We start from the raw sequence: 11,534 nt of genomic DNA on the forward strand, positions 1-11,534 counted from the left end.
GGCAGTCATTGAAATGGAAATAAATGTTTGACATCCCTGTCAATTTTACTCCTAAATGTCTTTTAGCCCCATCCTTTCTTCTCTATTCCACTGCCACCATATTGATATAGGCTCTTATGCTGGCCCATTTGCCCTCATATCCATTCCTCATCTTTCTCCTGCTCCACTTTGTTATTTAGGCTGAATTTCCTTAGCTCTTGTGCCTCATGGAGGAATACTGGAGAGTAAGAGGAAATGAGAAGGATGATGAGAGAAGGTGTTCCTCTCTCTTGGCCTTGAACTGCATCTCTCTTCTCTGTGACTCCATCTTCCACCATAATTTTAGTTTTTACCAAGTAATCCTGCCTCTGGACTTTGGAGAATCTGGCTCCATTCTTTGTCCCTCTAGTCTAGAGGTGGCAATAATTCCTCTGCTGCTTGTGTTGAGGTTGCTTCATCTTACACAGCTTGGATCTTCAATAATTACATCTTCTGTACAACCATTTCCCTGCATTTCATTTCCCCTCTTGTAAAAAATTAAAGTGGCTTCTCTTTTCCTGGTTAGACTCTGACTGATACAGCTTTTATTACTTCTAACCTAGCTTATGGTAAGAGCTTTTCAGTAAATCATCTTGATTTCCATCCAATTACCCTTTAATTTGCTTCAAATGTTACAGCAAAAGTAATAGGTCTTAGACATACTTTGCCTTAAATCTTCAATAGCTCCCATCGCCTACAAGATGAAGTCCTTATCTTGGTTTTCAATCTGTTGATGGTATGCATGGGAGAGAGGACTGTTGCCAGTGTTTGGTTTCAAGATTGGGACCAAGGCAGCAAGCTAAAAATATCCGTTTGCTGTTGGCTTAGTTTTAAATTTGTTCTTACAGAAGGGAAAGAGAGCCCTCAAAAACAGCCTTGGTGAATAATAAAGGCTTCAAGATCCTTTGATAAATATAGACCAACCAATTGAGAGCTGATGATTCATCCACTGTCCATATTTTCAAGATATTCCTGTCCCGAAAGCAGATGGCCATAGTGTACCTATAAAATAAGTTTAGGAGATTATTTTCTTTCGTTTATACTTCCCCTTGCTCAAAAATGATATTAGAAAAATTTGTCAAAAGCACTTGAAATACAATCTTATTTTTAAACAATTGGGCTATCAGGGCTAAGGAAAACTACAAATTAATAATAAAAAATTAGCCAGGATTAAGTTTTTATATACAGTTCATGCTATGGGATTCTGAACTTTCTGTCAAACTTGAGATCTTTTAACAGCCAGTGCTAGGAGAAAATTTCTCTATTTTGTGATCCTCAGAATTAAAAAGATAAAAACCAACCAGTTGCTTATAGAAGCCAAATTATTTCTTATGATATGAAAAATTAATGTTTTGGGGGTCCTCATGGAAGGGACAAGATGGACCATAGTAAGCAACATTCTCAACAACACCCTAGCATGAAGTGCTTTAAGAGGGAGTTCTGTCAGAATTAGAGAAGTTTTTCCTGGATTCATGGCTTGGGTGTCTATGTTGGGGGTTAGTTGGACTTTCGAAGTTACTGTTTCTGTGGTTAGTATATTTTGCTATTGTTCTCTGAGACTACCACATTATCACACTTATTAAGCTTGTGATTATCTGAAACATTTTTGCCTTTCCTTCTCCCTTGGTTGATATACATGGTCTATGTCATTTGGACAATTACTTACCCATTCAGTAACCATTTATGAATGAACTACTGGGTTCTGGTAATTCAATGAAGAAAATAGGCATAGCTATTGCCACCATGAAATTGAAAATGTAGTGTGGAGAGAGATGGAAGATAAATAAGTCTAAATAAACAAGATATTTTTAGATAATTATGAAAGTTTGTGAAAATGGGAAGATGTTGGGGTTGTAGGAAGGATAATAGCTAATTTGTCTAAGATGGTAAGGGAAGGCCCTATGGAAGTTAATATTTGAGCTCAGACTTGAAAGATGAAAAGGAAAAAGCCATACAAAGTTCTTGGGAAAAGTGATTAAAGAAATGGGACAATAAGCACAAAGGCTTTGAGGTTGAAAACAGCTTATTCAAGGAACAGGAAGAAGGTCAGTGTATCTGGAATGGAGTAAGCCAGGAGGAGAGTGGTAAAAATGCAAATGGAGAGGAAGGCAGGGGACAGATCTTGTAGGACCTTGTAGACTGTAATAAAGAGAATGGGTTTTGTTTCAAGTGTGATGAGAACACACTGGAATATTTTCACAGGAGAGTGGTATGACCTGATTATGTTTTTAAATGTTCACTCTGCTGTGTGGAGGATAGATTGAAAGAGGGAAACAGAGGAAACAGAAGACAGTGAAATATTATACTGCTGCAGGAGAGAAAACATGCTGGCATGGAGATGAAGAGAAAAGGTGATAAAAGGTAGGTATATGGGATGGGAGAGAAAGAGAAATAAAAATGGTGCTTACACATTTGACTTCAACAATGAGTTCACTGGGATGAAGAAGAGTTGAGGAACAATGGGAACAAGAGAATTGAGTATTCTACTTTGAACAATATAGCAAATGCTTTTGACTGCAAGTGACATAAAACACAAATCAAAATTGTTTGAACACTAAAGGAACTGTAAGAGCTCATGAAACTCAAAAAAGTCCACAGCAGCAAAGTTTCAAGCATGGTTTGATCAGAGCTCAGGCTCAGTTCTTAATCTCTCAGCACTGTCTTTCTCTAGTCATCAGTCTGACTTGCTTCATGATAGAAAAATTGCTGCAGTACTTGCAGGCCTCATATTCACACATCCTATCTCTAGAGCAAGGAAGAACATATATAAAATGATCAGGCAGGAAAAAGTTCTGAATTCCACTCCAATTGTATTATCCTGTGTCACACACTTGCCCTGAAAGCAATCCTTATGACCTAGAGCAGGAATGTCAAACTCATTTTTACCGGGAGCCACATCAGCCTTGCAGTTGCCTTCAAAGGGCTGAATGTAATTTCAACTCCTTAGCAGTTACAGAGTAGTTACATTTATATAGTCCTAAACTTATTTTGGCCCTTTGAAGGCAACTGCAAGGCTGATGTGGCCCCCTGTGAAAATGAGTTTGACACTCCTGACCTAGAGAATTAAATATGTTCACTGGTTTAAGTTAGGCGATGTACTCCTCATCTAGATCTGGGGTGGGGAGTAAAATTAGGTTTCCCAGAAAAATATGGATTTCCTCAGAAAATCATGGGAGTGAGGAAGCCTTTGGGAAGTAAGAGGAAGGGACAGGATGCTAGAGATACAATTCAACTGGTATCAAGTACAGGCATGTTTAATTTAAAATTCTAGTAAAATATCTAAGAGGAAATATTTGGGAGGCAGTTGTATGTATGAGTCTTGATAGGTTTATACAAGAAATAGATGCTCCATAATAGGTTTACAGATAGCATTTAAGTCCATTGGGATGGATGGACATTGGACTCCAATATTTTGTTGATGTCCATTGGGTGGACATCAGAATCCAATAAGGCCATTAGAATGGGTTGGGTATTAGAATGGAAAAACAGTTAGGTAGTAATATTGCAAGATCAGAGAGAAAAGTAAAGAGGTTCAAAAACTAAAGCCTTGGGATACCCGAATCTTTAGATATCAAGAAAAGAACCAACAGATCATGGCATCATGGAAGTTAAGAGATAAAAGTATTTCAGGAGGGATGTTGAATGCTGCCTAGAGGTCAAGAAAGATGAGGGCAGAAATGTGACTTGATTAGGCAACATATTGGGCATTTGTGATCTTCCCTAGAGCCATTTTAGAGGAGATGTGGGGATACAAATTCAATTACAAAGTGATTGTAGTTCAAACTTATGTCAGTTTGAAGAGAGAATACAAGGTGAAAAAATACACAAAAGGAAATAATGTTTTCAAGTAATTTCTGTGAAGAACATAATTTGGGGTACCTGAACCCCTAGAAGGTAAGCTCTATGCCCATGTTTTTCACTGCTGAGTCTCCAGAACTTAGAGAACTCTGCCTGTTATGGCATAAAAGTTCAATTAATATTTTTTGAATCAGTTAATAGTGATACCGGAGATGAGAGTGGGGCGTCAATAGACACTTTGGGTGCAAAGGTTTCCAGTGAAGACCTAGCTTTTCAGTGCTACTAAGAAGTGACAAGGTATCAAGAACACATAAGAAGATTTAGGGGACCTGCTAGTAATCACTTAGCTAATGAAAAGGTAAAGGCCACTTCAGCAACTGATTTTTCCATCTCTCCAGAAACATGATGCCAGGTTTCTTAGGGTGCTGGGATGAGGCTAAACCTGGAATGGAACTCTGAAATCTTTTGGTAGGTAGAGGAAATCTTTCTTATGTGACGTATTTACAGAATACCTTTTCTGGAGATTAGCTGTTGAAATCATTGTCCGAGCTTCCATGACATCTAGTCAAACCATGTAAAATTAGTAATACAGATTAAAAATCTGTGAGTCAGAGTTGTTTTTGCCTACTTTTAAGTTACTTACAGACTCCAAAGTGCCACTTGATGTCATATGAATATTGTAAAATCAGTAATGTACATTTTTAAACATTTTTGAATATCTAACTTCATTCCTAAAGTTCAAATTAGCTAGTGGTAGCACTGAAAACACATGTACACACTAACAAAGAATTTAACACATGTACACACTAACAAGAATTTAGCCTCTAGAAAGAAGCTAGATGCAGCTCTTGCTCTAAAAACTGTAACTAAACAAAAATGGACATGTATAATCTAAGGCCCTGGCGGTTGACAACAGTGTCAGTTGTTTCTTATTAAGTTTAAATGCAGAAATGGCAAATATGTTGAAACTTACATTTATTGAATAGTAGCATTTAAAATATACATGACTAATAAAGGGAACATTCAAGGGGCCACTGCTCAGCATGTACCATGTCAGTCACTTGTAGACAATGATCTCATCCAAACAGAACAGAAGTTTCAAACATCTGAGTAGTTTAAGTTATAAATAGGAGGAAAGAGAGATAAGAGAAAAGGACAAATGTCCTCCAAAGGGAGAGTAGCTGATGACAAAAGCTTCAACAACTAATGATCACAGATGTATGATGAATCCGGGCTGAACCTGGGAAAGTTAGCATGTCCACAGGCTAACAGGCATATAGCATGGATCAATTTTATCATAACTTAGGAGAAATCCTTGACCCCAGTTAGTAGTGAAAATAACTTTTAAAAATGACTTCAACTTTTAAAGTAAGTGTATTTTTTTAAACAATTCTTTTTTTAAAGATTTTATTTATTTATTTTTAGAGAGGGAAGGGAGGGAGAAAGAGAGAGAGAGAGAAACATCAAAGTGCGGTTGCTGAAGGTCGTGGCCTGCAACCCAGGCATGTACCTTGACTGGGAATTGAACCTGCAACACTTTGGTTCGCAGCCCGAGCTCAATCCACTGAGCTACGCCAGCCAGGGATTAAAAATGACTTCAATTTATTGCCCTGACTGGGTGGCTCAGTGGATTGAGCACCAGCCTGTGAACCAAAAGGTTGCTGGTTCAATTCCCAGTCAGGGCTTATGCCTGGGTTGCAGCCAAGTTGGGTACCCAGTAGGGGATGTACGAGAGGCAACCACACATTAATGTTTCTCTCACTCTCTCTTTCTCCCTCCCTTCCCTTCTCTAAAAATAAATTTAAAAATATTTCTAAAAATAAAAATAAAAATGACTTAAACTCTTGAACAGTAAGTTTTCCATATTTTCTGTGCACTAAAATGTCTAGGATCAAGCTTTGGGGCAAGTGCACTGTCAGGGATAGTGTCTGCTTCAGAACTTGAACACTTGCACAGCACACACCACATACTGCTGTCAGATGGGACACTCACTCATGTTCCATACTTAGTACAGGTGACCATGTGCCTGCACTATAGTAAAATGCAGTGGATGATGGCATCCATACAGATATGGCACAGGCTGTAATCTTCTTCATCCTAAAGCCACAGCCACTCTCCATAAGACTTTTGGTTTTCTTCATGCTCTTTGGATAACCAGTTTACTTTCTCTACCAGCTCCCATTTTTCACCACAGCGCAAACAGTTGACAAAATTCCAAGGCAGTATTTCCTTCAGCTGGCACATTCTCATCCCTTCCACATCTTCAAGTCTTGACAAGTCAGACAGTGAAGCTCTCTGTCTCCTCTTAGATAGGCCAGGTGTCCATTCTTCCAAGCTTTCTTCATCATCGTCATCATCATCCTCTGTTTTCTGAAACTATTTCACTTTTTATCTGTGCCAGCACAGATTCCAAAGTCCAGTATCTACCCATTAGCTCTCCCTGAAATGAAGACACGGTAGTAGAGGGGGCTGTATAGCTTGAAAAAATGGACTTGTAAAAAAGCTAGAATTCTGGGACCTTGAGGAATTCAGACTGCTGGTGTCCAGGTCATCTCATAGCCCAGCCCATGGTGGCACAGTACTAGATCTACCAAGTCTTCTTTCTCTCGAAAGGTATCCAATTGGCATGTTTCTAACCATGAATAATGCCACAGGTCTTTCACTTTCAGTCTCATTAACTGAGACACTGAAAGGCCATCTCATAATAAGTGACAGGTGGCTCATCTATGAAGATTTTCTTGCAAGACTGAACAAATGGAACAAAAATCCTTCTTGCAGTCACAACATACATGCTGAGGAAACAGAAAAGAAGAATTTAATGATAGTCAGATATGAACTGTTGTGAAAGCACTAGTTTCCATTTTTTATTTTAATTGTTGTTCAAGTACAGTTTTTTTGCCCTTTAGCCCCATCCCAACCCACCCCCAGCCCTCCCTTCCTCCCTCACATCTCCAGCCTCCCCACCTTGTTATTGTCCATGTGCCCTTTATACCAGTTCCTTAAAACCCTTCCCCTGAAATTCCTTCCCCTCTCCCCTCTGGTCACTGTCAGCCTGTTCTCAATTTCAGTGTCTTTGGTTATATTTTGCTTGTTTGTTTGTTTTGTTGATTAGATTCCTGTTAGAGGTGAGCTCCCACCTTTTGCAACAGCACGGATGGAACTGGAAAGCATTATGCTAAGCGAAATAAGCCAGGTGGTGAAAGACAAATATTGTATGATAGTTTCCTTTCTTTTTGCCTTCTATTAAAATTAAATTCTAGTTCTCATGAAGTTGTCTGTGGCATCAGACTATTGTAACAGGCATTTTTATGTTACAAAAGCCATGAAAATCAAAATAGTCACTGTTGAAGCAGTTTGGATTCACAGAAATTCAAATACAGCCCTTCTTTCTAAAGACTGGAATGAAAGTCCACAAGCTTTGCAATATATTAGGCCCTTCTGGTGAAGCTCATGTGTGTGAGAAAATCAGAGTTTTCTATAAATCTGAATGGAATGGTGCCTCCTGAAAATCCTGCCTGTTGGCCCCTGACAGGTCCAGTCCCCATGACTTCATTGAGCAGCCCACAGCAGAAAGCCTGCACAGACATGATACCCACCTTCCTCATGTTTGGGATTTTTTTCTTTTTTTAAACAGGGTGCTTGATCCTTAGTATCACTCCCATCTTCATGGCCATGACTGTTACCTCTTGGTCAGCTCTAGCCCAAACTCAACACAAGAAGAGATCCCTGTATTGCCCTCCTTACTTCTGGGTGGTGATTATGGCACACCCTCAGTAACCATACTTCTTGTGTAGGTTTTTGTAAGAGTCAAAATAAGAGGATAGCCTTGGCTAGTGTGGCTCAGTGGATTGAGTGCTGGCCTGTGAAGGGGTCACTGGTTCAATTCCCAGTCAGGGCACTTGCCTGGGTTGCAGGCCAGGTCCCCAGTAGGGAGCATGCAACAAGCAACCACACACTGATGTTTATCTCCCTCCCTTCTCCCTCCCTTCCCCTCTAAAAATAAATAAATAAAATCTAAAAAAATTTTAAATTAAAAATAAGAGAATAGTCAAACAGAGAACAATGCGAACTTGGACCAAGGTAGTAGTAGTGGGGATGAGGAGCCAGAGACAGATTTAAGAAATATTAGTCTAAGGGAAAAGAGTAGGACATGTTAACTATTCTAGATACCTCCCAGATTCAGGGCTTTGTTGACTATCAGGATGATGTAATCATTCCTCAAAATAGAAACATAGGAAAGGAGTTAATTTGCATGGGGTGGGGTAAGTGAAACTACAAGCTCCTTTTGGGCTTGTTGCATTTGAGATACCTATATGGTATCCAGTTGTAGATGTAATGTGAATTGGGAGCTCAGAGAGCTATGAACTTCAGATATAAGTCTGAGTATGTGTTAGGTTGTGGGTCTTGAACTGAGAGGTGGTAGCTGGAACTATAGTAGTAGAGGGTAATGTCCAGAGGAAAATTCATGGACTTGAGGAAGGAACCCTGGGGTGTCCAACATTTGATGGATGATTAAGTAAGTGACAACTCCAATGAAAATGAGAAGAGAAATAGTGTTTCTAAGGAGTACAATGTTTCAAGGTGGGGGAGTAGTCAATAGTATTCAATGCTACCAAGGCATCAAATTAAGAAAATGATTAAGACTTGAAAAAGGATTTAGCATTCTGGAAGTCATTGATGACTTTGACAAGAGAAATTTCTGTGGAGTAGCAAGCAGTGGCCAGAGTAGAGTAGATTGTAAGTGTGAAGTGGGTAAGTGGTGGAAACAGTGAGGACACATATCTCTTTCCAGGATTTTTGCAGTGGAGGGAATGGGAGGAGGATAAGATGTTGACTGACATGATTCTTTCTTTAGATTACAGCAACTTAAATGCATTTTAAAGTTTGGAGAAGAAGATACTAAAGATAAAGAGTATGAAGGATCAGCAAGGAGAGGGAAAGAGTGATGAGGTGACAGAAGATGTAGGATTAAAGACTTGGGAGTGTGAAGATGGGAGAAGTGCTTATCTTTGAACAGAAGGAAAGAACGATCTCTGAGGCTGAAGGTGAAGTAGAGAAGACAATCATAAATTGATAAGGAGGAAGAGCCAGAGTGTTGGGAAATGTAATTTCTTTTTACATCAATTTTCTCGAGGAAGTAAGAGTAAGGTTGCTTCTACAGACAGGAATGATGAAACTTGATTAGAAAACTTGAAGATAGCTGAAAAGGTTTAGAGTAGTAACTGGTAAATGTAAACATCAAAAGAGTTTTGCTGTCTAGTTTCCTACCAGGCACACAAGGCCTTCCACTCACAACCTAAAAGTATGACCTTATCTGCTGGATGATGAATGGGGGTGAAGTACACTGTTGTTATGAAAAAGGATGGTCTGCCAGTGTTCAAATAAAGATAGAACCCAATTTAAAATGAGGTGGATTATGGTTGCGTGATTTTTTTTCCAGGTGGACTCAGAGTTGGGTCTAACAGCACAGTTGGATTGTGTGTGGATCATTAGGCCACCCAGGGTTGGGGTTTGTTGGGTGGGTGTATGGGAAAGATATGAATGGAGAGAAACAAGAGTACTCAAGCAAGAGTTGTTCTACTGATCCTACATGTATGGGGGCCTGGCTTGGGAAGAAAGGAAGGGCAGCTTGAAAGAGGTTGCAGGGCTGAGATTAAAGGGATACGCCCATGCTCTGGACACCTGCCTGATATCAAGGGAAAGGTACATTGGGAGTTAAGGGGGAAAGAGTTCAAAGTACTGGGGTAAATGCTCAGAGGATATGATTTGAGAGATGTTGGGAGCAATTTAGCTGAAGTTTCAGCATCTGAGTTTTGGGACGATGCTCCATGTCTCTTTACCCATTGCCATTGTCTGATAGCAACCTGGAGTCCTGCCTTAGGTAAAATCTGGCAGCAGGATTTGTGTGAGTGGTCTTGGAAAGTTCTGACTGTTTTTTGTTTTTGTTTTTGTTTTTTGTTTTTTGTTTTGTTTTGTTTTTTAGTTGGGGAGGGGTGGTAAATTTGGGATCTAGGAAAAAATAAATGAAAACATTTTCAAATGAAAAAAGGCATCACGAATGTCTAATTAAAAGGAGACTTTTTGCCTTTGGTCCATTGAGAGGTACATGTGATTTGGAGCACATTGACATTTTTATTACCTTAGAATAAGATGGGAGTTCGAAGATGGCAGCACAGTAGGTGGGAGCTACACTAACTTCCTCACAGGACCAAACTGCAATTACAACTAAATTATAGAAAAATCATCCTGAATAACAAACTGAACACTAGCTGGAGAGAAGCCTTACAATCAAGGACTTAAAAATACTATTACCACATTGAGATGGATAGGAAGTTCAGAGGTATGAGAGGGCTGGCTTGGCCCCCACAGGTGGCAGCTGAATATCCAGAGGAATATTTCAGTGTCCAGGAGCAGGGCTCCCCCTGAGAAATGCGAGGTCTAAATTCCAAGCCTGGCTTCCTAGCCTAGAGCACCAGAACACTGGGAAAGGAACCCAAATAATATCCAGCTGTGAAAAGCAGTGGGGTCACTGTCTTCCAAGGAGATGTGGCTAGAGATGCAGAGAGCCTCCTAAAGGGCCAATGCACAAAATTTCCTTTGTAGCCACCTACTCTGGGCTCCACCAGAGAGAGGGCAGTGCAAACTAAATGCACATGAGGAGAGACTGTCATTGGTGGGCTCTGGGAGAGTTGAAGGGTCAGCTGCCAGGATCCCCGTGCTCAGTCATTCCCCATACTGTAGAAACCATCTTTCTTGGGAAGAGCACTCCCTTCCATGCAGCACAAGGCAAGTGGGAATAAATAGCCCCACCCACAGGAACCCCTCTCCCCTTACCCTGTGGAGCTTAAGTCTAGTTGCTAAAAGGAAGCACTTTTAGTGATTAAGCCTAACAGGAAGACTGCTGGTGGAGGCGGATCTCTGGGATCTCTGACACTTTAGCTGACCCTCTCCCAGACCCAGTGCTGGTAAAAGTCAGCCTTGGTGCATAGCTTGGTATTTCTGCACACACCCAGACCCAGCAGAGGAACAAGCTGTGGATCATTGATAGCTCCAATAAGGTTACCCAGGGTCAGTCACAAGCAGTGTCTGACATAGGTCTGCACCAGTCACTACCCAATACATACAAACAAACACAAAGAGGCAACAAAATAGGAAGACATGAAACAGTTCCTAAACAAAAAAAAGGAAAAAGAAAAAAGGAAAAAAAAAGAGAATTCTCCAGAAGAAGAGCTAAATGAAATGGAGGCAAGCAATTTATGAGACATAGAGTTTAAAGTAATGATTATAAGGATGCTAAAAGCATGAAAAAAGACATGGAAACCATGAAAAATGACCAGTCACAAATAAAGAATTCAATATCTGAAATAAAGAATGCATGGGAAGGAATAAAGAATAGGTTACATGAAGCAGAGAACTGAATCAGGGATTTGGAAGACAAGGTAGGAAAAACATGCAAGCAGAGCAACCAAAAGAAAAAAGAATTTTAAAAAATTAGGAGAGTTTAAGAAACCTTTGGACTGTGGCTGGTGTGACTCAGTAGGTTGAGTGCTGGCCTGCAAACCAAAAGTTTGCTGGTTTGATTCCCAGTCAGGGTACATGCTTGAGTTGCAGGCCAGGTCCCCAGTAGGGGGTGTGTGAGGGACAACAACACACTGATGTTTCTCCCCCTTTCTTCCTCCCTCCCTTCCCGTCTCCCTAAAAATAAATAATAATTATTT

General features: G+C 40.1%; 1 pseudogene; it reads right to left on the minus strand.

Annotated features, from left to right (window-relative positions):
* Nucleotides 1-5,749: 5,749 nt before the first annotated feature.
* On the minus strand, nt 5,750-7,421 carry LOC123807047 (annotated as a pseudogene).
* Between the last annotated feature and the right edge of the window lie 4,113 nt (nt 7,422-11,534).

The sequence above is a fragment of the Phyllostomus hastatus genome, unplaced genomic scaffold (genome assembly GCF_019186645.2).
Source record: "Phyllostomus hastatus isolate PE091 unplaced genomic scaffold, TTU_PhHast_1.1 phas_scaffold_397, whole genome shotgun sequence".
NCBI lineage: Eukaryota > Metazoa > Chordata > Mammalia > Chiroptera > Phyllostomidae > Phyllostomus > Phyllostomus hastatus.